General features: G+C 36.5%; 1 protein-coding gene across 11 annotated transcripts in view; it reads left to right on the top strand.

Moving 5' to 3' along the window:
- The window catches only part of LOC133640799 (dynactin subunit 1-like), a 268,257-nt gene that overhangs the window by 1,746 nt on the left and 239,673 nt on the right, over positions 1–26,838 (top strand). For 5 of the 11 annotated variants that reach the window (XM_062034462.1, XM_062034463.1, XM_062034464.1 and 2 more), the window contains exon 1: positions 26,832–26,838. This exon is cut by the window's right edge and continues 286 nt beyond it. The exons of 1 other annotated variant lie outside the window; for it this stretch is intronic. The gene's annotated coding sequence lies outside the window, so the exon portion shown is untranslated. Of the gene's footprint in view, positions 1–26,829 lie in introns of those variants that run through there. 5 more of the 11 variants (XM_062034459.1, XM_062034460.1, XM_062034457.1 and 2 more) reach the window with 2 other exon arrangements.

Consider the following 26,838-nt stretch of genomic DNA (forward strand, 5'->3'; position numbering starts at 1 on the left):
AACTCACTCCTAATGACACTTTCTTCTCAACATCTCTGCTCTTTAAATCCTCACCTTTTCTCCAAAATATGTGCTCATCCTAAACGGCCCAGTAGCAAGGTTTATTTTCATTTGTCATTCATTTACATCACAGGTGTCAAACTGAAGGCCCGCGGGCCACATCTGGCCCTCCGCCTCATTTAATATGGCCCACAATAGCCTGGTAATAATTTGTCAATAAAATACCTCTATATTTTCTTTCTTTACTTTCTTATTTTCTTACTTAATTATTTTTTTCTCTAAGATTATATTCCTCCTCTTTTGTTGAGAAGAATTGTTGTATATTCTCGGCTAGCAGGTCTTAGTTTGCTTTGTGTATAATTTTAGCTGTTTGCAAATTCACTATATCGTGAAATTTCAGTATTTTTGATTAGAGATGTCCGATAATATCGGCCTGCCAATATTATCGGCCGATATATGCGTTAAAATGTAATATCGGAAATTATCGGTATCGTTTTTTTTATTATCTGTATCGTTTTTATTTATTTATTTATTTTTAATTTTTATTTAAATCAACATAAAAAACACAAGATACACTTACAATTAGTGCACCAACCCACCCCATTTACACTCATTCACACAAAAGGGTTGTTTCTTTCTGTTATTAATATTCTGCTTCCTACATTATATATCAATATATATCAATACAGTCTGCAAGGGATACAGTCCATAAGCACACATGATTGTGCGTGCTGCTGGTCCACTAATAGTACTAACCTTTAACAGTTAATTTTACTAATTTTCATTAATTACTAGTTTCTATGTAACTGTTTTTATATTGTTGTACTTTCTTTTTTATTCAAGAAAATGTTTTTAATTTATTTATCTTATTTTACAATTTTTTTAAAAAAGGACCTTATCTTCACCATACCTGGTTGTCCAAATTAGGCATAATAATGTGTTAATTCCACGACTGCATATATCGGTTGATATCGGTATCGGTTGATATCGGTATCGGTAATTAAAGAGTTGGACAATATCGGAATATCGGGGTGTTTGGGGGCGGGGGGCGTGGTTATTTACAGCTAGAATTCACCAACTCGAGTATTTCATATATATTTCATATATATATATGTATGAAATACTTGACTTTCAGTGAATTCTAGCTATATATATATATATATATATATATATATTTATTTTATTTTATTTTATTTACATAGAAAGAAAAAAAAATACTTGAATTTCAGTGTTCCAGTGGCTATCCATTAGATGGCAGTATTGTCCTGTTTAACTTCTCCGTTCATGATGAGTATATCATTTCGGCCGCCATGTCTGTAATTTCCTCGTTCTTCTGCTTCGTCTCCTTGTTGTGCGCGCAGTTGTGCACTCTATAAAAGCCCTAGATGTTATGACGTCTTTGGGCAGGCAAGCTGTTTATATTGTGGGAAAGCGGACGTAAGAACAGGCTGTCCCCACTCAGGTCCGCATCGAGCTGGAGGGGGCGTGGCCTCCAGCTCCGGCTGAATACCGGGAGTTTGTCGGGAGAAAATCTCTGTCGGGAGAGGCGCTGAATATCGGGATTCTCCCGCTAAAAACGGGAGGGTTGGCAAGTATGGTGTAACACCGTTAATTAGGGGTGTAACGGTACACAAAAATGTCGGTTCGGTACGTACCTCGGTTTGGAGGTCACGGTTCGGTTCATTTTCGGTCCAGTAAGAAAAGAAAAAATATATACATTTTGGGGTTATTTATTTACCAAATTTGCAAAATCTTCCACCAAAAATAGTTTTCTTAGTGTAATATTTGATGTGAAGTAATGGGAACCTTGGATAGGTCAATAATTCATAATAACGTTGATTTTGATTCAATACTATGTTTTGAGCAATGACAGTTTGAAAGAGAAAAAAAAGCAGCTTAGTCAACATTGCAACTTTTTCTAAATGACATTTCACCTTTTAAGCTTTTTTATTTCACTTTTGTTATGTTTTTGTTTATTTGAATAGTATTTTTAGAATGTGCCGTGGGCCTTTAAAACATTAGCTGTGGGCCGCAAACGGCACACTTTTGACACCCCTGCTATAGATAATAAACAATTAAATGTGATAAATCTATGGATAAAAAGCAGAGCCTGGCGACGCATGTGCGTTTATCATAACTCTCTCTCTCTCTCTGTCTCTGCCCCTCCCTCACCAATGCTGCTGTTTGTTTTGTTTTCAACCCCTTCTTAACCCTGAACGTACATCGAAAATACACGCAACCCTAACTCAAAATGCCGGACGTTTGAGGCATTTAAGAAACTCCGCCCTGACAGGACATGTCCGGTGAAAAGAGGACGTATGGTCAGTCTGTCCTAGCCCGTTAGCTGCTAGCATGCCGTGTGTTGTGCCTCGGTGTGCATTGTTTACACAACGTACGTTACGCTACTTGATATGTCCGTGTGGAAACTCGTTCGGTACACCTCCGAACCGAACCGGCACCCCCGTACCGAAACAGTTCAATGCAAATACACGTACCGTTACACCCCTAGTGGTACTTTAACTTTAGATCACGGGTGTCAAACTCCAAGCCCGCGGGCCAAATCTGGCCCTCCACGTCAATTTATCCGGCCCACAAAAGCCTGGAAATAATTTCTGTCAATAAAACACCTTATATTTTCTTTCTTTACTTTATTATTAAAAGTATTAGTTGTTTTTTTTTTCATTTTGACAGGAATTAAAATATTTTTTTTAATTAAAAATTCAAATAAATACTTAAATATCTGCTTAACTTATGATTCCGAAGCAAGTTATCCAACAAATTGTACACTATGAAAATGACTAGGGATGTCCGATAATGGCTTTTTGCCGATATCCGATATTCCGATATTGTCCAACTCTTTAATTACAGATACCGATATCAACCGATACCGATATATGCAGTCGTGGAATTAACACATTATTATGCCTAATTTGGACAACCATGTATGGTGAAGATAAGGTACTTTAAAAAAAAAATAAAAAAAATAAGATAACTAAATTAAAAACATTTTCTTGAATAAAAAATAAAGTAAAACAATATAAAAACAGTTACATAGAAACTAGTAATGAATGAAAATGAGTAAAATTAACTGTTAAAGGTTAGTACTATTAGTGGAGCAGCAGCAGCACGCACAATCATGTGTGCTTACGGACTGTATCCCTTGCAGACTGTATTGATATATAATGTAGGAACCAGAATATTGATAACAGAAAGAAATGGGGGGAGGGAGGTTTTTTGGGTTGGTGCACTAATTGTAAGTGTATCTTGTGTTTTTTATGTTGATTTAATTTAAAAAAAACCCCAAAAAAACCCGATACAGATAATAAAAAAACCGATACCGATAATTTCCGATATTACATTTTAACGCATTTATCGGCCGATAATATCGGCAGGCCGATAATATCGGCAGGCCGATATTATCGGACATCCCTAAAAATTACCAATAGATTTTACTGTAAAATTTACAGTGGTTTTTACAGCATGTTACTGTAAGTTTTTTTTTGTTTTTTTTTACAGTACAATTCTGTCGACTGAGTTTTTTTTTTTTTTTTTTTTAACTGTAAAATCCACAGTTGACGTTTTTACGGTGTATTACTGTAAATGGAATAGCGGTACCACATTTTATTGTGGTAAAAAACTGGCAGCTGAGGTACCGAAATAAAATGTAAAAAAATGTTTTCCATTGTTAAAAAAATAACCATATATTTTACAGTAAAAGTCTGGCAACTAAGCTGCCATTTTTTCCTTAAAAAAAAAAAAAGAAGTATTGTTCACAGATTTTTTTTACACTGTATGTAAAAAAAAAAAAAAAAAAAGAACTAAAATAATCCAATTCACAGGCAAATTCATGAATTATTTACTGTTACAAGCGGCCCTCTAATGGCAGCCATGACTGCGGTGTGGCCCTCAATGAAAACAAGTTTGACACCCCTGATGTAGACGATCTATATCTGCTCTACACATTTACTTTAGAAAAGAGAAGTGTGGGATACTTTTCTGGTTGCCTTGTTTGTATTTGACTGTATTTATTGTTTGGGTAAATTAAAAAAAACAAAACTTTTTTTCCCAAACGTGTTTATCTTTTTTAAGGAGGAATGTAGTTCATTACAGAACTGGCACCCAATGTTATTAAAAAGTAGTGATTTTGAATCCAGAGTCAATTCTGAATCGGACCGAATCATGTGAATAAGAATAAGAAATAGCTGAGTGCCTCTGTAAAAAATAAATGTCTACTGTATAAGACTAATAGTGAAGGAAGAAGTCCGGCCCCTCGGTCCTTAGCTTTCTGGAAATATACCCCCAACTATTCAGTTGAATATCCCTCCTATATACATATTAGTCAATATATCTCTTAATGGGACAATATGACACTTTGGTACAACGTAAAGTAGTCAGTGTACATCAGGGGTCACCAACCTTTTTGAAACCAAGAGCTACTTCTTGGGTACTGATTAATGCGAGGGGCTACCAGTTTGATACACACTTAAATAAATTGCCAGAAATAGCCAATTGGCTCAATTTACCTTCACCTCTATGTTATTATTAATAATGATATTTACACTTAATTGAACGGTTTAAAAGAGGAGAAAACACGAAAAAAATGACAATTAAATTTTGAAACATAGTTTATCTTCAATTTCGAATCTTTAAAATTCTAAATTCAACCGAAAAAAAGAAGACAAAAACTTAAAAAAATAATTTATGGAACATCATTAGTAATTTTTCCTGATTAAGATTAATTTTAGAATTTTGATGACATGTTTTAAATAGGTTAAAATCCAATCTACACTTTGTTAGAATATATAACAAATTGGACCAAGCTATATTTCTAACAAAGACAAATCATTATTTCTTCTAGATTTTCCGGAACAAAAATTTTAAAATAAATTCAAAATACTTGGAAACAAGATTTAAATTTGATTCTACAGATTTTCTAGATTTGCCAGAATAATTTTTTTGAATTTTAATCATAATAAGTTTGAAGAAATATTTCACAAATATTCTTTGTCGAAAAAACAGAAGCTAAAATGAAGAATTAAATTAAAATTTATTTATTATTCTTTACAATAAAAAAAATAAATTTACTTGAACATTGATTTAAATTGTCAGAAAAGAAGAGGAAGGAATTTAAAAGGTAAAAAGGTATATGTGTTTAAAAATCCTAAAATCATTTTTAAGGTTGTATTTTTTCTCTAAATTTGTCTTTCTGAAAGTTATAAGAAGCAAAGTAAAAAAATTAATGAATTTATTTAAACAAGGGAAGACCAAGTCTTTAAAATATTTTCTTGGATTTTCAAATTCTATTTGAGTTTTGTCTCTCTTAGAATTAAAAATGTCGGGCAAAGCGAGACCAGCTTGCTAGTAAATAAATAAAATTTAAAAAATAGAGGCAGCTCACTGGTAAGTGCTGCTATTTGAGCTATTTTTAGAACAGGCTGGCGGGCTACTCATCTGGTCCTTACGGGCTACCTGGTGCCCGCGGGCACCGCGTTGGTGACCCCTGGTGTACATAATAATAATAATAATCATCATAATAGACTTTATTTGTAAAAAGCTTTTTACAAACAACCTCAAAGTGCTACAGTGTATTAAAAAACATAAAAAGATAATAAAAATAAAAAACTAGAACAGCTTTTAAATCTGTCAGAAAACCAACACATTTAGCTGAACTGCTACAATTTTGTCAACCACTATTTTTCTTTTTTTTTTTGACAAAAATGTGCATATTTTTTGTTTAAAGGCCTACTGAAATGAATTTTTTTAATTAAACGGGAATAGCAGATCCATTCTATGTGTCATACTTGATCATTTCGTGATATTGCCATATTTTTGCTGAAAGGATTTAGTAGAGAAAATTGACGATAAAGTTCGCAACTTTTGCTCGCTGATAAAAAAAAAAGCCTTGCCTGTACCGGAAGTAGCGTGACGTCACAGGAGCTAGTATTCCTCACAATTCCCCATTGTTTACAATGGAGCGAGAGAGATTCGGACCGAGAAAGTGACGATTACCCCATTAATTTGAGCGAGGATGAAAGATTCGTGGATGAGGAACGTTACAGTGAAGGACTTGAGAGGCAGTGATGGACGTATCTTTTTTCGCTCTGACCGTAACTTAGGTACAAGCTGGCTCATTGGATTCCACACTCTCTCCTTTTTCTATTGTGGATCACGGATTTGTATTTTAAACCACCTGGGATACTATATCCTCTTGAAAATGAGAGTCGAGAACGCGAAATGGACATTCACAGTGACTGAACATGTAAATACACGATTAATAATATTCAGCTTTGCGAAGCTAAAAAAAATAGAAGCTAACCTAGCTACGTAGCCAACGTGATAGCATCAGTCTCAAATGCAGATAGAAACTAAATTAAAAAAAAACTAACTGGATGGATAGACAGAAGATCAAAAATACTATTAAACCATGAACATGTAAATACACGATTAATAATATTCAGCTTTGCGAAGCTAAAAAAATAGAAGCTAACCTAGCTACGTAGCCAACGTGATAGCATAGCAGTCTCAAATGCAGATAGAAACTAAATTTAAAAAAGCCCTGACTGGATGGATAGACAGAAGATCAAAAATACTATTAAACCATGAACATGTAAATACACGATTAATAATATTCAGCTTGGCGAAGCTAAAAAAAATAGAAGCTAACCTAGCAACGTAGCCAACGTGATAGCATCAGTCTCAAATGCAGATAGAAACTAAATAAAAAAAACCCTGACTGGATGGATAGACAGAAGATCAAAAATACTATTAAACCATGAACATGTAAATACACGATTAATAATATTCAGCTTTTGGAAGCTAAAAAATAGAAGCTAACCTAGCTACATAGCCAACGTGATAGCATCAGTCTCAAATGCAGATAGAAACTAAATTAAAAAAAAACCCTGACTGGATGGATAGACAGAAGATCAAAAATACTATTAAACCATGAACATGTAAATACACGATTAGTAATATTCAGCTTTGCGAAGCTAAAAAAATAGAAGCTAACCTAGCAACGTAGCCAACGTGATAGCATCAGTCTCAAATGCAGATAGAAACTAAATTAAAAAAAACCCTGACTGGAAGGATAGACAGAAGATCAAAAATACTATTAAACCATGAACATGTAAATACACGATTAATAATATTCAGCTTTGCGAAGCTAAAAAAATAGAAGCTAACCTAGCAACGTAGCCAACGTGATAACATCAGTCTCAAATGCAGATAGAAACTAAATTAAAAAAAACCCTGACTGGATGGATAGACAGAAGATCAAAAATACTATTAAACCATGAACATGTAAATACACGATTAATAATATTCAGCTTTTCGAAGCTAAAAAATAGAAGCTAACCTAGCTACATAGCCAACGTGATAGCATCAGTCTCAAATGCAGATAGAAACTAAATAAATAAAAAAAACCCTGACTGGATGGATAGACAGAAGATCAAAAATACTATTAAACCATGAACATGTAAATACACGATTAATAATATTCAGCTTTGCGAAGCTAAAAAAATAGAAGCTAACCTAGCAACGTTGCCAACGTGATAGCATAGCAGTCTCAAATGCAGATAGAAACTAAATTAAAAAAAACCCTGACTGGATGGATAGACAGAAGATCAAAAATACTATTAAACCATGAACATGTAAATACACGATTAATAATATTCAGCTTGGCGAAGCTAAAAAAACATAAGCTAACTTAGATGCGGCGGCGGGCTTACTCACTGTAGTGCGTCTGCTATCCTGCTCAAAACACAACACAACCTCCTGGTGTTGGTGTTGCTACAGCCAGCCGCTAATACACCGATCCCACCTACAACTTTCTTCTTTGCAGCCTCCATTGTCCATTAAACAAATTGCAAAAGATTCACCAACACAGATGTCCAGAATACTGTGGAATTTTGTCGAAGAAAACAGAGCTATTTGAATTGGATCCAAACACTTCCCTTGCCCTCGTGACGTCACGCGCATACGTCATCATACCGCGACGTTTTCAACTGGAAGTTCCCCGGGAAGTTTAAAATGTCACTTTATAAGTTAACCCGGCCGTATTGGCATGTGTTGCAATGTTAAGATTTCATCATTGATATATAAACTATCAGACTGCGTGGTCGCTAGTAGTGGCTTTCAGTAGGCCTTTAAGGCACCATCCAAGCACCAATTTGGTAGTAGTAAACGATAGTTCCCACCCAGTACACACCAAAAATGAGGGACTTTGAAGTGCTTCTTGTTGAACAATGACAGCGCAGCCCACTAGTGGGAGACGCAGTAATGGCGAGTGATAGTGGCAAGGGGAAGCCATTGTGTCTTTGTTTCTTCCTCTTGGTAAAATAGCTAAATGGATAAGACCAAAACAGTTTGTTCAGTCGAGACTGAGCACGCTGCTACAACCTGAAACTATTAGTACGAGTAATAAGCAACATAATTAATTATTAATCACATACTATTAGATAGTGTAGCAATTTGTTTTGTCATCCAACATAAAGCTTCCATGTTTGTTTTGATTTATGTTGCATTGGTTTTAGTATCTTAAGTGCATCAAATGTTTCAAAGTGGCCGACATCCTTCAATTTCTTTGTATGGCATATCTGCTTTGATTTTTCATTCAATATTTCTATTTATCGGAGCATTATCTGCGAGCCATTTGCCGTTTTTTTCTGTTTCAATTTAAAAACAATCAACCCGTTCCTCCGAAAAACAGAGGAATGTTAGTATCTACCAGGTGTATCCAAACTACGGCCCGCCGACGTCCTCAAATTAGCCCGTGAGACGTCATGAGTGTCTTGCCCGCAGGTTTAAGTGTAACTATTTTGATTCTGCTGTTTTGTCCTTATCTAGTGGCCAACATGTGTATTAGCTGGTCAATAACATTTTATTATGCATTAAATGTGCAGCATTTATTTACATGAACCATTGCAAACAACCTTCCCTAGTCATGGTGCAAAAAAATAAAAATAAAATCCAACAGACATGGTCACTGAACTTTCTGGATATTATAAAATAAAAAAAATGTTCATTCACCATAAAAAGTCCAAATGACACCAATTACATACATTACAAAGCATGATGGGGAAAATGCAAAACACTCTCCCCCCTTATCAATTTTTGGCATTTTTTAGCTGCTTGATATTTCTGATTGATTACAAAACTTAAAGGAGGTCATCACGGAAGTAAACAACCTTTCACATACTGTTAATATCCAAATATACTCATTATATGTTATGTTAATATAATATTTACACATATATGTATGTATGGGCTATATATGTATAGGCTAGCTATATATATATATATATATTCAGTGTTTCCCCCAGAAAATTTGTTAGTTAAGGTGGTGACTCTCCAGGGGGTGGGTGGGTGTAACTCGGCCTTGCGTTTTCTGCTCCATTTGCTGAATGGCGATATACATCTCTATATTTTTGCCATAAAGTAAAAACAAAACAGTCCTAGTTACCTGAGATACTAAGTACGTCATTATTATGACTTAGTAATTTACTAAGTCAAAATAATGGCTTACTAAGTCAAAATAATGACTTACAAAGTCAATTAATGACTTACTGTAAGTACCGTAATTTCCGGACTATTAGCCGCACCCGACTATAAGCCGCACCAGCTAAATTTAGGGGAAAATACAGATTGCTCCGTATATAAGCCGCACCTGACTATAAGCCGCACCAACTAAACTTAGGGGAAAATACAGATTGCTCCATATATAAGCCGCACCCGACTATAAGCCGCACCAGCTAAACTTAGGGGAAAATACAGATTGCTCCATATATAAGCCGCACCCGACTATAAGCCGCACCTGACTATAAGCCGCACCAGCTAAACTTAGGGGAAAATACAGATTGCTCCATATATAAGCCGCACCCGACTATAAGCCGCACCTGACTATAAGCCGCACCAGCTAAACTTAGGGGAAAATACAGATTGCTCCATATATAAGCCGCACCCGACTATAAGCCGCACCTGACTATAAGCCGCACCAGCTAAACTTAGGGGAAAATACAGATTGCTCCATATATAAGCCGCACCCGACTATAAGCCGCACCTGACTATAAGCCGCACCAGCTAAACTTAGGGGAAAATACAGATTGCTCCATATATAAGCCGCACCCGGCTATAAGCCGCACCTGACTATAAGCCGCACCAGCTAAATTTAGGGGAAAAATACAGATTGCTCCATATATAAGCCGCACCCGACTATAAGCCGCACCTGGCCATAAGCCGCACCAGCTAAATTTAGGGGAAAATACAGATTGCTCCACATATAAGCCGCACCCGACTATAAGCCGCACCTGACTATAAGCCGCACCAGCTAAAGTTAGGGGGAAATACAGATTGCTCCATATATAAGCCGCACCCAACTATAAGCCGCACCTGACTACAAGCCGCACCAGCTAAATTTAGAGGAAAATACAGATTGCTCCGTATATAAGCCGCACCTGACTATAAGCCGCACCAGCTAAATTTAGGGGAAAATACAGATTGCTCCATATATAAGCCGCACCCGACTATAAGCCGCACCAGCTAAATTTAGGGGAAAATACAGATTGCTCCATATATAAGCCGCACCTGACCATAAGCCGCACCAGCTAAATTTAGGGGAAAATACAGATTGCTCCATATATAAGCCGCACCCAACTATAAGCCACACCTGACTATAAGCCGCACCAGCTAAATTTAGGGGAAAATACAGATTGCTCCATATATAAGCCGCACCCAACTATAAGCCACACCCGACTATAAGCCGCACCAGCTAAATTTAGGGGAACATACAGATTGCTCCATATATAAGCCGCACCTGACTATAAGCCGCACCAGCTAAATTTAGGGGAAAATACAGATTGCTCCATATATAAGCCGCACCCGACTATAAGCCGCACCTGACTATAAGCCGCACCAGCTAAATCTAGGGGGAAATACAGATTGCTCCACATATAAGCCGCACCCGACTATAAGCCGCACCTGACTATAAGCCGCACCAGCTAAATTTAGGGGAAAATACAGAGTGCTCCATATATAAGCCGCACCCGACTATAAGCCGCACCAGCTAAAGTCAGGGGAAAATACAGATTGCTCCATATATAAGCCGCATCTGACTATAAGCTGCACCAGCTAAATTTAGGGGAAAATACAGATTGCTCCATATATAAGCCGCACCCGACTATAAGCCGCACCTGACTATAAGCCGCACCAGCTAAATTTAGGGAAAAATACAGATTGCTCCATATATAAGCCGCACCCGACTATAAGCCGCACCTGACTATAAGCCGCACCAGCTAAATTTAGGGGAAAATACAGATTGCTCCATATATAAGCCGCACCCGACTATAAGCCGCACCAGCTAAATTCAGGGGAAAATACAGATTGCTCCATATATAAGCCGCACCCGACTATAAGCCGCACCTGACTATAAGCCGCACCAGCTAAAGTTAGGGGAAAATACAGATTGCTCCATATATAAGCCGCACCTGACTATAAGCTGCACCAGCTAAATTTAGGGGAAAACACAGATTGCTCCATATATAAGCCGCACCCGACTATAAGCCGCACCCGACTATAAGCCGCACCAGCTAAAGTCAGGGGAAAATACAGATTGCTCCATATATAAGCCGCATCTGACTATAAGCTGCACCAGCTAAATTTAGGGGAAAATACAGATTGCTCCATATATAAGCCGCACCCGACTATAAGCCGCACCTGACTATAAGACGCACCAGCTAAATTTAGGGGAAAATACAGATTGCTCCATATATAAGCCGCACCGACTATAAGCCGCACCTGGCTATAAGCCGCACCAGCTAAATTTAGGGGAAGATACAGATTGCTCCATATATAAGCCGCACCCGACTATAAGCCGCGCCTGACTATAAGCCGCACCAGCTAAAGCTAGGGGAAAATACAGACTGCTCCATATATAAGCCGCACCTGCCTATAAGCCGCACCAGCTAAATTCAGGGGAAAATACAGATTGCTCCATATATAAGCCGCACCCGACTATAAGCCGCACCTGACTATAAGCCGCACCAGCTAAACTTAGGGGAAAATACAGATTGCTCCACATATAAGCCGCACCTGACTATAAGCCGCACCAGCTAAATTTAGGGGAAAATACAGATTGCTCCATATATAAGCCGCACCCGACTATAAGCCGCAGGGTTTAGATGTGTAATTAGCGTAGTATATAGGGGTTCCTGCTACCACGGAGGGGATTGTCGGGACAGAGATGACTGTTTGGGAACTCAAAGCGTCCCATTTATTAACAATAAATCTTTCAATCATTCAATCAAACTTTCACATCTTTGACATGGCGAACAGCATTCGTGCAGAGTACAAATAATACAACGCTGCAAAGTAATACAAAGTGCTCGCCTGTACGTTACCAAAATAACCAGCCTACCGGTATATGAAAAGTCAGTCTTTAATCATTGTGTCATCGTCTTCCTCCTGCGTACTAAAACCACCGAAATCCTCTTCGTCGGTGTCGGAGAAGAACAGGCCGTAAATAAGCCGCACCTTTGTATAAGCCGCAGGGACCAGAACGAGGGGGAAAAGTAGCGGCTTATAGTCCGGAAATTACGGTAAGCATTTGCAATAAGAGTTGAAAAAAAGAGTTAAAAGTGGGGCCACATGCTGACATATGTTCAACTCATCATGCTTAATTTATTACAGCATTTGGGAAGCCTGTAGTTGATTTTTATTATGTAAATGTTCTATTTTTATCAACATGTGATAGCAGGGACCCTGCCATTCAAAACTAGGCTGCTGCATTACTAATGATGAATGTAACTCTAGCTGAAAAAATGGTACAATAGCAATAGGAGAGACTATTCATCCCTGAACACCATGGAGTCCATGTAGGCTTCATGATGCAGTTACATTATTATATCAACTATCAGAGACAGAAACTCTTCATTGAACATAATGTCCTTTTTTGCTGCTTCAACACAGCTCAATCAACACAGAAAAAGGTCAAGTGAAATAACTTGGTTGTTAACTGTAGGTCAATAATGCTCGTCTTTCTCTCAGACAGACACACCGCACAGTGAGCTAACGTTACACTAAAAGCTAATTAGCTTTCACCTCAAGGACTGCGAGCGAGCTGAGCTGCCGCTTATGTTTCTAGAACGTCAACAGGCTCATAGCGATGTTTCTAGTAGTTGACTGGGAGGTGTTTATTCTCATTTGGGGAGAGTCCGCAGCCTGATGCTTACCTGCTAAACACCTACCTGCTCACCACGTCTCTCCTCTCTGCCTGCCTGAGCACTGACTCCATGTGCTCTGGATACGCACTGCTGATTGGCTGTTAACTGCTCTGCGTGTAACCAATCAGATGGTTGTGTGGGTGGGACAATGCTGGGTGCTGCAGAGACGTACTGACAGAGGCAGAGGCAGTACGAAGCGTAGCAGCTTGTTAAGACTTTAGTTTAGGCGGTGGCTCTTTGTTGTTAAGGCGGCCGCCTTAACAACAAAACGCTGCGGGAAACCCTGTATACGTATGTACAGTATATATGTACTATTGTCCGTTGCGTAAGTCACTATAATATTGATCATGATGCATGCAACACATCATGTGTGTTATTACAACTGCAGTACATACGCTGTCTGGCTAGTTGTGTACAAACAAAACATGAAATAATACTTTACCGATACTGTAATATGATTGTGCATGTTTTTCACTCAGTACAGGTTGCTGTCCTATCACAGTGTTGTGTATTACAAACTCTAATGCGTTTCGTGCTGACGTAGAAACTAGCTTATCTCTTTCACTAGTTAGCTTTTACGGCTATTACCGAAGCATGCTAGAAAAAGAGTTCCTCAGCGTTGGCTTATACAGTAACAATGTTGCTACAGTTTGGTTATACAGGTTACATAACGTAAATGAAGTAAAGGGAAAAAACACTTTTGTCTTCCTGTCTCTCATAATAATTGGGAATGATAGGCATAATTTAAAAAAAAAGTGCATTTTTTCTTTAAGGCCAAACAGGAAGTACATTTTCAACTCACAGCACCTGCAGTGAGCGAACTCGTTCAACAGATGGTGCCATAACAACACCACCACCATTTCAGTCCTCTACTCGGGTTTAATGGAAATTATTCAACACAAAACATTTAGGTAATTAGCAAAATAAAAAATCCATAAATGAGCTGCACCGTTTTAAAGGCCGCAGGGCCCAAAGTGTAGGGAAAAAAAAGTTGCGGCTTATACATCGCAATTCACAGTATGTGTTTACTCGGACATGCAGACATTCAAACATACTGTACATTAGGACAGGATGTTTAGGATTTTTATGCTTAGATATGTTTAGGACAGTGTTTTTCCACCTTTTTTGAGCCAACGCACATTTTTTGCGTTGACAAAATGCGGAGGCACACCGCCAGCAGAAATCATTAAAAAAACGAAACTTAGTTGACAGTAAAAAGTCGTTGTCGCAATTGTTGGATATGAATTTAAAGCATAACCAAGCATGCGTCACTATAGCTCAGGGGTCACCAACGCGGTGCCCGCGGGCACCAGGTAGCCCGTAAGGACCAGATGAGTAGCCCGCCGGCCTGTTCTAAAAATAGCTCAAATAGCAGCACTTACCAGTGAGCTGCCTCTATTTTTTAAATTTTATTTATTTACTAGCAAGCTGGTCTCGCTTTGCCCGAAATTTTTAATTCTAAGAGAGACAAAACTCAAATAGAATTTGAAAATCCAAGAAAATATTTTAAAGACGTGGTCTTCACTTGTTTAAATAAATTCATTATTTTTTTTACTTTGCTTCTTATAACTTTCAGAAAGACAATTTTAGAGAAAAAATACAACCTTAAAAATTATTTTAGGAATTTTAAACACATATACCTTATTACCTTTTTAAATTCCTTCCTCTTCTTTCCTGACAATTTAAATCAATGTTCAAGTAAATTTATTTTTTTTATTGTAAAGAATAATAAATACATTTTAATTTAATTCTTCATTTTAGCTTCTGTTTTTTCGACGAAGAATATTTGTAAAATATTTCTTCAAACTTATTATGATTAAAATTCAAAAAAATTATTCTGGCAAATCTAGAAAATCTGTAGAATCACATTTAAATCTTATTTCAAAGTCTTTTGAATTTCTTTTAAAATTTTTGTTCTGGAAAATCTAGAAGAAATAATGATTTGCCTTTGTTAGAAATATAGCTTGGTCCAATTTGTTATATATTCTAACAAAGTGTAGATTGGATTTTAAGCTATTTAAAACATGTCATCAAAATTCTAAAATTAATCTTAATCAGGAAAAATGACTAATGATGTTCCATAAATTCTTTTTTTAAGTTTTTTTCTTCTTTTTTCGGTTGAATTTTGAATTTTAAAGAGTCGAAATTGAAGATAAACTGTTTAAAAATTTAATTGTAATTTTTTTCGTGTTTTCTCCTCTTTTAAACCGTTCAATTAAGTGTAAATATCATTAAATATTAATAATAACATAGAGTTAAAGGTAAATTGAGCAAATTGGCTATTTCTGGCAATTTATTTAAGTGTGTATCAAACTGGTAGCCCTTCGCATTAATCACTACCCAAGAAGTAGCTCTTGCTTTCAAAAAGGTTGGTGACCCCTGCTATAGCTCTTGTCTCAAAGTAGGTGTACTGTCACCCCCTGTCACATCACACCCTGACTTATTTCCTGTGTGTAGTGTTTTACTTCTTGTTTGGCGCTCCTATTTTGCTGGCTTTTTCTCCTTTTTTGGTATTTTCCTGTAGCAGTTTCATGTCTTCCTTTGAGCGATATTTCCCACATCCACTTTGTTTTAGCAATCAAGAATATTTCAGTTGTTTTTATCCTTCTTTGTGGGGACATTGTTGATTGTCATGTCATGTTCGGATGTGCTTTGTGGACGCCGTCTTTGCTCCACAGTAAGTCTTTGCTGTCGTCCAGCATTCTATTTTTGTTTACTTAGTAGCCAGTTCAGTTCTAGTTTCGTTCTGCATAGCCTTCCCTAAGCTTCAATGCCTTTTCTTAGGAGCACTCACTTTTTTGTTTATTTTTGGTTTAAGCATTAGATACCTTTTTACCTGCACACTGCCTCCCGCTGTTTCCGACATCTACAAAGCAATTAGCTACCGGCTGCCACCTACTGATATGGAAGAGTATTACACGGTTACTCTGCCGAGCTCTAGACAGCACAGACACTCAACAACAACACATCATTTGCAGACTATAATTACTGCTTTGCAAAACATATTTTTAACTGAAATAGGTGAAATGACATCATCTCCCACAGCACACCAGACTGTATATCACGGCACACTAGTGTGCCGCGGCACAGTGGTTTAGGACATGTGTTTGGAAAGTATTCACCAGCATTTGAGTTACATTGTTTTCACTTCCTGCCGCCATGTGTCCCAATGTGGGATCGTCGTGCAGCCCTTTGAGACACTGGTGATTTAGGGCTATATAAGTAAACATTGATTGATTGATTTGAATACTAATGTCCATCCTTTCTATTTTGGTGCTATACATCATATGTGTGTTGCTCATTACTGGAGTTTCCACGCAATCTTAGCACACTACGTTAAATAGATCCATGACTCAGCCGTTTCAGAGTGATGAGGACATTTTACTTCTGGAAGCTCTCCCCCCTGTCCTCAGGTCCACTGCAGAAAAATGACAGTGCAAGAACAAAAGATGACTATTTTAACACCACATCATCATCAGTTGGGTAAATTTAAGGTCGGTCTAAACCAGTGGTCCCTCACAGGGGTGTATTTAAAAATTGGGGTGGCCCAATGGAAAAAAAAAAAAAAAAAAACTTTTTTATTATTATTTTTTTTTTCTGAAATCAACATAAAAAACATAAAATATACATTATATATCAATATAGATCAATACAGTCTGCAGTGATACAGTCCGTAAGCACACATGATTGTATTTATGTAAAAAAAAAAAAAAAAAAAATTATAATTTTTTTTTCTGAAATCAACATAAAAAACATAATATATACATTATATATCAATATAGATCAATACAGTCTGCAGTGATACAGTCCGTAAGCACACATGATTGTATTTATTTATGTAAAAAAAAAATTTTTTATTTTTTTATTTTTTTTTTAAATACACCCCCTAAGGGGTGTATTTAAAAATTGGGGTGGCCCAATGGAAAAAAAAAAAAAAAATTTTTTTATTTTTTATTTTTATTTTTTTCTGAAATCAACATAAAAAACATAAAATATACATAAGGGGTGTATTTAAAAATTGGGGGTGTATTTAAAAATTGGGGTGGCCCAATGGAAAAAAAAAAAAAAAATTTTTTTTTTTTTTTTTTTCTGAAATCAACATAAAAAACATAAAATATACATTATATATCAATATAGATCAATACAGTCTGCAGTGATACAGTCCGTAAGCACACATGATTGTATTTATTTATGTAAAAAAAAAAAAAAAAAAAATATTTTTTTTAAATACACCCCCTCACAGGGGTGTATTTAAAAATTGGGGTGGCCCAATGAAAAAAAAAAAGGAAAAAAAAAAAGTTTTTTTTCTTTTTTTTCTGAAATCAACATAAAAAACATAAAATATACATTATATATCAATATAGATCAATACAGTCTGCAGTGATACAGTCCGTAAGCACACATGATTGTATTTATGTAAAAAAAAAAAAAAAAAAAATTATTATTTTTTTTTCTGAAATCAACATAAAAAACATAATATATACATTATATATCAATATAGATCAATACAGTCTGCAGTGATACAGTCCGTAAGCACACATGATTGTATTTATTTATGTAAAAAAAAATGTTTTTATTTATTTTTATTTTTTTTAAATACACCCCCTAAGGGGTGTATTTAAAAATTGGGGTGGCCCAATGGAAAAAAAAAAAAAAAAAATTATTTTTTATTTTTATTTTTTTCTGAAATCAACATAAAAAACATAAAATATACATAAGGGGTGTATTTAAAAATTGGGGGTGTATTTAAAAATTGGGGTGGCCCAATGGAAAAAAAAAAAAAAAATTTTTTTTTTTTTTTTTCTGAAATCAACATAAAAAACATAAAATATACATTATATATCAATATAGATCAATACAGTCTGCAGTGATACAGTCCGTAAGCACACATGATTGTATTTATTTATGTAAAAAAAAATAAAAAAAAAATATTTTTTTTAAATACACCCCCTCACAGGGGTGTATTTAAAAATTGGGGTGGCCCAATGAAAAAAAAAAAGGAAAAAAAAAAAGTTTTTTTTTTTTTTTTTCTGAAATAAACATAAAATATACATTATATATCAATATAGATCAATACAGTCTGCAGTGATACAGTCCGTAAGCACACATGATTGTATTTATTTATGTAAAAAAAAAAAAATTTTTTTTTTTTTTTTTTTAAATACACCCCCTCACAGGGGTGTATTTAAAAATTGGGGTGGCCCAATGATGTGGGCCACCCCTGTGGCCCACATCATTGTATGGGGCCCGCGAAAGCCTGGGAAATATGTGTGTTAATTAAATACTTTTTTTTTTTTTTACTAAATGCAAAAAATTATTTTGATTTTGACAGGAAAAAATGCATATCTTCTAAACGTTATTATCTAATCATGTTAAATATTACATAATTGTATAGTGTATTACAAGAATATGTTAGTAAAGATGATAATGGAGTGCATAGGAAATGGTGCAATATAGAGATGTCCGATAATGTCGGACTGCCGATATCATCGGCCGATAAATGCTTTAAAATGTGATATCGGAAATTATCGGTATCGGTTTCAAAAAGTAAAACGTATGACTTTTTAAAAGGCCGCTGTGTACACGGACGTAGGGAGAAGTACAGAGCGCCAATAAACCTTGAAGGCACTGCTTTTGCGTGTCGGCCCAGTCACATAATAGCTACGACTTTTCACACACACGAGTGAACGCAAGGCATACTTGGTCAACAGCCATACAGGTCACACTTTAACACTGTTACAAATATGCGCCACACTGTGAACCCACACCAAACAAGAATGACAAACACATTTCGGGAGAACATCCGCACCGTAACACAACATAAACACAACAGAACAAATACCCAGAACCCATTGCAGCACTAACTCTTCCGGGACGCTACAATATACACCCCCCCCCGCTAACCCCTAACCCCCCCCCCCCCCCCCCCACCTCAACCTCCTCATGCTCTCTCAGGGAGAGCATGTCCCAAATTCCAAGCTGCTGTTTTGAGGCATGTTAAAAAAAATAATGCACTTTGTGACTTCAATAATAAATATGGCAGTGCCGTGTTGGCACTTTTTTTTCCATAACTTGAGTTGATTTATTTTGGAAAACCTTGTTACATTGTTTAATGCATCCAGCGGGGCATCACAACAAAATCAGGCATAATAATGTGTTCATTCCACCACTGTATGTATCGGTATCGCTTGATATCGGAATCGGTAATTAAGAGTTGGACAATATCGGAATATGGGCAAAAAAGCCATTATCGGACATCTCTAGTGTAGGGCTGCAACTAACGCTTAATTTGATAATCGATTAATCTGTCGATTATTACTTCGATTAATCGATTAATAATCGGATAAAAGAGACAAACTACATTTCTATCCTTTCCAGTATTTTATTGGAAAAAAAACAGCATACTGGCACCATACTTATTTTGATTATTGTTTCTCAGCTGTTTGTACATGTTGCAGTTTATAAATAAAGGTTTATTTTATAATTAAAAAAAAAAAAAAAAAAAAAAAAAAAGCCTCTGCGCATGCGCATAGCATAGATCCAACGAATCGATGACTAAATTAATCGGCAACTATTTTTATAATCGATTTTAATCGATTTAATTGATTAGTTGTTGCAGCCCTACTCTAGTGCAATATGAGGTGATTACTGGTACACATTTATATTAGGGATGTCCGATAATATCGGCCTGCTGATATTATCGGCCGATAAATGCGTTAAAATGTAATATCGGAAATTATCGGTATCGTTTTTTTTATTATCTGTATCGTTTTTTTTTTGTTTTTTTTTAAATTAAATTAACATAAAAAACACAAGATACACTTACAATTAGTGCACCAACCCAAAAAAAACTCCCTCCCCCCATTTCTTTCTGTTATCAATATTCTGCTTCCTACATTATATATCAATATATATCAATACAGTCTGCAAGGGATACAGTCCGTAAGCACACATGATTGTGCGTGCTGCTGGTCCACTAATAGTACTAACCTTTAACAGTTAATTTTACTCATTTTCATTAATTACTAGTTTCTATGTAACTGTTTTTATATTGTTGTACTTTCTTTTTTATTCAAGAAAATGTTTTTAATTTATTTATTATTTTATTAATTTTTTTAAAAAGTACCTTATCTTCACCATACATGGTTGTCCAAATTAGGCATAATAATGTGTTAATTCCACGACTGCATATATCGGTTGATATCGGTATCGGTTGATATCGGTATCGGTAATTAAAGAGTTGGACAATATCGGAATATCGGACATCGGCAAAAAGCCATTATTGGACATCCCTACCCAGAACCCATTGCAGCACTAACTCTTCCGGGACGCTACAATATACACCCCCCGCTAGCCCCCACCCCCACCTCAACCTCCTCATGCTATCTCAGGGAGAGCATGTCCCAAATTCCAAGCTGCTGTTTTGAGGCATGTTAAAAAAAAAAAAAATGCACTTTGTGACTTCAATAATAAATATGGCAGTGCCATAACTTGAGTTGATTTATTTTGGAACACCTTGTTACATTGTTTAATGCATCCAGCGGGGCATCACAACAAAATTAGGCATAATAATGTGTTCATTCCACCACTGTATGTATCGGTATCGCTTGATATCGGAATCGGTAATTAAGAGTTGGACAATATCGGAATATGGGCAGAAAAGCCATTATCGGACATCTCTAGTGTAGGGCTGCAACTAACGATTAATTTGATAATCGATTAATCTGTCGATTATTACTTCGATTAATCGATTAATAATCGGATAAAAGAGACAAACTACATTTCTATCCTTTCCAGTATTTTATTGAAAAAAACAGCATACTGGCACCATACTTATTTTGATGATTGTTTCTCAGCTGTTTGTACATGTTGCAGTTTATAAATAAAGGTTTATTTTATAAAAAAAAAAAAAAAAAAGCCTCTGCGCATGCGCATAGCATAGATCCAACGAATCGATGACTAAATTAATCGGCAACTATTTTTATAATCGATTTTAATCGATTTAATCGATTAGTTGTTGCAGCCCTACTCTAGTGCTATATGAGGTGATTACTGGTACACATTGATATTATCGGCCTGCCGATATTATCGGCCGATAAATGCGTTAAAATGTAATATCGGAAATTATCGGTATCGTTTTTTTTATTATCTGTATCTTTTTTTAATTTTTTTTATTTTTTATTTTTTATTAAATCAACATAAAAAACACAAGATACACTTACAATTAGTGCACCAACCCAAAAAAACCTCCCTCCCCCCATTTCTTTCTGTTATCAATATTCTGGTTCCTACATTATATATCAATATATATCAATACAGTCTGCAAGGGATACAGTCCGTAAGCACACATGATTGTGCGTGCTGCTGCTCCACTAATAGTACTAACCTTTAACAGTTAATTTTACTCATTTTCATTAATTACTAGTTTCTATGTAACTGTTTTTATATTGTTTTACTTTCTTTTTTATTCAGGAAAATGTTTTTGATTGATTTATTTTATTTTATTCATTTTTTTAAAAAGTACCTTATCTTCACCATACCTGGTTGTCCAAATTAGGCATAATAATTAGAGATGTCCGATAATATCGGCCTGCCGATATAATCGGCCGATAAATGCGTTAAAATGTAATATCGGAAATTATTGGTATCGTTTTTTTTAAATCTGTATCGGTTTTTTATTTTTAATTTTTATTTTTTTTATTAAATCAACATAAAAAACACAAGATACACTTACAATTAGTGCACCAACCCAAAAAACCTCCCTCCCCCATTTACACTCATTCACACAAAAGGGTTGTTTCTTTCTGTTATTAATATTCTGCTTCCTACATTATATATCAATATATATCAATACAGTCTGCAAGGGATACAGTCCGTAAGCACACATGATTGTGCGTGCTGCTGCTCCACTAATAGTACTAACCTTTAACAGTTAATGTTACTCATTTTCATTCATTACTAGTTTCTACGTAACTGTTTTTATATTGTTTTACTTTCTTTTTTATTCAAGAAAATGTTTTTAATTTAGTTATTATTTTATTATTTTTTTAAAAAAGTACCTTATCTTCACCATACCTGGTTGTCCAAATTAGGCATAATAATGTGTTAATTCCACGACTGCATATATCGGTTGATATCGGTATCGGTTGATATCGGTATCGGTAATTAAAGAGTTGGACAATATCGGAATATCGGCAAAAAGCCATTATCGGACATCCCTAATTTATATCAATGCTATCAAATGATATTTATATTTTTTTAAATCAGATAATTTTGATTAATCACAGGTTATTGCCCGCATGCATAATTTTAATACATTTTGAAAAAGTGGCCCTCTGAAGGCAGCTATTACTGCAATGTGGCCCTCAATGAAAACCAGTTTGACACCGCTGCTCTAAACCAGCACCCGTTCACTATTGGTGACAAATGTCGGCTTTGACGTTAATCCTCACTCTTTGACTGTCTGGCTTTTGTTGGACGTTGGACGCATTACTGCTTATCAAACCATCCTTTTGTCCTCAGGATCAATCCCCCCTCGCACCTGTTGTTGACCGTTATCCAATTGTGTGTCGCGTATGATAGTATTTTTCCATCCATTTGGAATACATGGCAAAATAGAGTCTTGTACATGTGTGCGTCTGGCCTTGCTGCTAGAATTTATACACTTTAAAAGTGTTTTTGTCCACCCCTGGCTTTGCCAAAGTTGTGCGTTTTGTTCACTGTTCAAGTTTAGTTAGTACGTCATGACTATCTTGCCCGCAGGGAGTTTGCATTCATTATAAGTGTAACTATTTTGATACTGCTAAGTTGTTGTCATGCAGTGGACATCATGAGTATTTTCTGTATTTTCAATAACATTTTATTATGCAAGCAATGCACATCATTTATTTACATGACCCATTGCAAACAACCTTCCCTAGTCATGGCGCAAACAAACACAAATCCAACCGACACAAAATGTCAACAGACATGGTCACTGAACTTTCTGGATATTATAAAAACATATGTTCACTCACCATCAATCAATCAACGTTTATTTATATAGCCCTATATCACAAGTGTCTCAAAGGGCTGCACAAGCCACAACGACATCCGCGGAGAGTCCAGTTCATAGTGGATCTAACATAATAGTGAGAGTCCAGTCCGTAGTGGATCTAACATAATAGTGAGAGTCCAGTCCATAGTGGATCTAACATAATAGTGAGAGTCCAGTCCATAGTGGGTCTAACATAATAGTGTGAGAGTCCAGTCCATAGTGGATCTAACATAATAGTGAGAATCCAGTCCATAGTGGATCTAACATAATAGTGACAATCCAGTCCATAGTGGATCTAACATAATAGTGAGAGTCCAGTCCATAGTGGATCTAACATAATAGTGAGAGTCCAGTCCATAGTAGATCTAACATAATATTGAGACTCCAGTCCATAGTGGATCTAACATAATAGTGAGAGTCCAGTCCATAGTGGGTCTAACATAATAGTGTGAGAGTCCAGTCCATAGTGGATCTAACATAATAGTGTGAGAGTCCAGTCCATAGTGGATCTAACATAATAATGTGAGAGTCCAGTCCATAGTGGATCTAACATAATAGTGAGAGTCCAGTCCATAGTGGATCTAACATAATAGTGTGAGAGTCCAGTCCATAGTGGATCTAACATAATAGTGAGAGTCCAGTCCATAGTGGGGCCAGCTGGAGACCATCCCTAGCGGATACAGGTCAGCTGCGCAGAGATGTCCCCAACCGATGCACAGGCGAGCGGTCCACCCCGGGTCCCATAAAAAGTCAAAATGACACCCATTATGGGGAAAATGCTAAACATTTCCACACTTATTGTCAGGTTCAAACACTGATGACATCTATTAAACAGGACAAGAAGCAAAGAATCAAACCGAGACCGAATTCAATTTGGCTCAGTGAGGAGAAACGTGTACTCCTGTACCCTTGGACAGTGTCATTACGCTCTGACAAAAGATTGTTCGCCTCCTCTTTTATTTGGACTTTCCCTGATTACATGGCAACAGCTGTTTCTAAAGGGCCCGGGGGTCGTAAACAGCCATCGCCTTTGGTTACAAAGCAGTTCAAAAGAAAAGGTTGGTTTCAAATAAAAGGTCGTAAAAAGAGTTCAAAGAAGAGGTAAAAGATGTTTATTGGGATAAGGTAAACATATGTTCGGTATTTTAACATAAAAGTGTTTGATTGTGAGGCATTAAAAGCCACAAAATGCGACGGGTCCATCAGACCCACAAACGCTGGCTGAGTAACAACGATATGAACGTTGCACGGAAAATTTCTCTTGCCAGTTTCTGCATCCCACAGCAGGGTTTCCCACACATTCATTTATTTGTGGCGGCCCGCCACGAAAGAATTACGTCCGCCACAAATAATTTTTTTTTTTGTCCTCTCCAGCTTCTCAGGCAAATCATATAGTTGATGTAGATGCCCATATCGGCTGTTCAGATTTACTTTACAAAAGAGAAGTGTAGGATACTTCTCTTGTTGCCTTATTTGTATTTGACTTTATTAAATGTATTTATATTAGAAAACATTATATAACAAAGGGTGCAAAGTCTGCAGGCAGTAGGAAACACATGGTTAAGTGTAGGGAGTAAAACTGATGGCAGTCTAAAGTTCAAGATTTTTGGAGCTCTTTGTTCAGTGGATCAGATGTTTGATGAAGCTCTGTGTCTATCTACCACTAGGGATGATGTTTGATAAGGAATTATCGAGTTCGAGCCTATTATCGAATCCTCTTATCGAACCGATTCCTTATCGATTCTCTTATGGAGTCCAGATAGGTTGTTGTATATGGAAAAAAACAAAAGTTAAAAAAGGGAGATATGTTGTATATATATGTATGTGCTGCGGTTGTTTTAAGAACGTTGCGACAGCTGCCGTAAAGGAGGTGCGTTGCTAGCCTGGTTGCTATGTTTCTGGTTGGTCGTAAAAGTGTTCGTCATGTGTTTTACCCTGCTCAAATCTCTCAGTAAAGTTATTCGATGGATTATAGCTTTTGTTTTGAACTTTATTACACCTTGGAGCGCTTTTTCCCGTCCATTGTTTTCCTGCTTTCGCTATCTGCGCCTAATGACTGAGCTACGTGACGTCAATTCTTGTGATGTCCCACGGAGCATTTCTGGTCGGGACGGGATTTGAATAAAGAATAAACTCTTTTCCTTTACTATAGTGGTCTCGATAACGGGTACCGGTTCTCAAAAAGGGATTCGAGTCCGAGGACTCGGTTCTTTTCTTATCAAACAACCGGGAAAACCGGTTTCGAGTATCATCCCTATCTACCACCACTACTGTTTTCTGTTTATTTGTTGCTGACTGTGGCAGGACACCTCTGCCTCTGTTTCACTTTATGTTGCTGGCAAATAATATGGTTGTAGTAGTAGGCTAAAGTTAAATTATTTAGTATGCACTAATTAAAGGGGCAGAGCTTTATGAGACATTTTAGCTTTTATATTTTATAAGATATATTTTTTGTAAGAACCACAATTAATGGTGTCCCACTAGGCCACAATTTCTAGTCACCCCCCTCCCACCCCTTCGCTTTAGTTGTATTTTTCAATTTGTCTGACTTTCATTATTATTATTTTTATTCTGCAAATTTTTAAACTTTTTATTCGACCCCTTTTACCGTATTGCATTTGCACTATCTTGTTTAGCACATTCATTTGTTTTTTGTTTTGCTTAGTTTTTTGTTTTTTGTTTGCTCCATGCTTTTTTAACCTGTAAAGCACTTTGGTTCAATCTAAAAAGTTGTTGAAAACGTGCTATGTAAATAAAGTTGACTTGACTTGACTTGATAAATATATTTTAGTGAATAACTAATTGTTCAAATCTGTGTATAAATATGTACATAAAGTGTTGTAATTATATTGTAAAATGGATGGACGTTTAAAACAAAACTGTTATTATTAATTAGTAAGTATACATTTTTTGAGCCTTTTTAGAGAAAATCAAATCATTGTAGTAAATTATGCAAATTACTCGATGATGTCATGGTGACCACGCCCATAGCCACGCCCCCACCGCCACAGGTATCTTGGCAGTTTATGGGAAACACTGCACTGGGATTCTTCTTTTGTGTTTCCCACACAAGGTTGCAACATTGTTTGTCAACACTGTCTGCTCTCATTTTCTCGCACATTTGACCCTCCGATGTTCTGTGTACCTACACTCTGTCCTACTCCTGTCTAGGCCTGCTGTGTGCGGTCGGCTGGTCGGTCCGTGGGTCAGTCGGTCGGTCGGTCGGTTGGTCCGTCGGTTTGTCCGTCGGACCCGGACATCTTATATGTAATAGGAATGTGTAGGGTGGGTGTATGGTGTGTGGTCATTAAATATGTATTCTGATATATGTTCTTCACAGAAAATGAGCCAAAGTCAGTGAGTCTCAGTTTGAAAAATTAATTAATTGTACCATTTTTTCTTTTAATTCAAAATGGTGTTCGGGTCTGTGGGACCCAAACACCACACAAGGGTTAAGGAAGACATTACTGTTCAAAAGTCACTTTGACGACCATGTGACTTCCCAGTTGTCACTGCATGTGGCGGTTTTAGGACCCAGCGTGTCTGTCTGGACCCGAGCACCCTCCCCCTCGTTGGAAGCAGCACACA

The sequence above is a fragment of the Entelurus aequoreus genome, linkage group LG23 (genome assembly GCF_033978785.1).
Source record: "Entelurus aequoreus isolate RoL-2023_Sb linkage group LG23, RoL_Eaeq_v1.1, whole genome shotgun sequence".
In the NCBI taxonomy this organism is placed as follows: Eukaryota; Metazoa; Chordata; class Actinopteri; order Syngnathiformes; family Syngnathidae; genus Entelurus; species Entelurus aequoreus.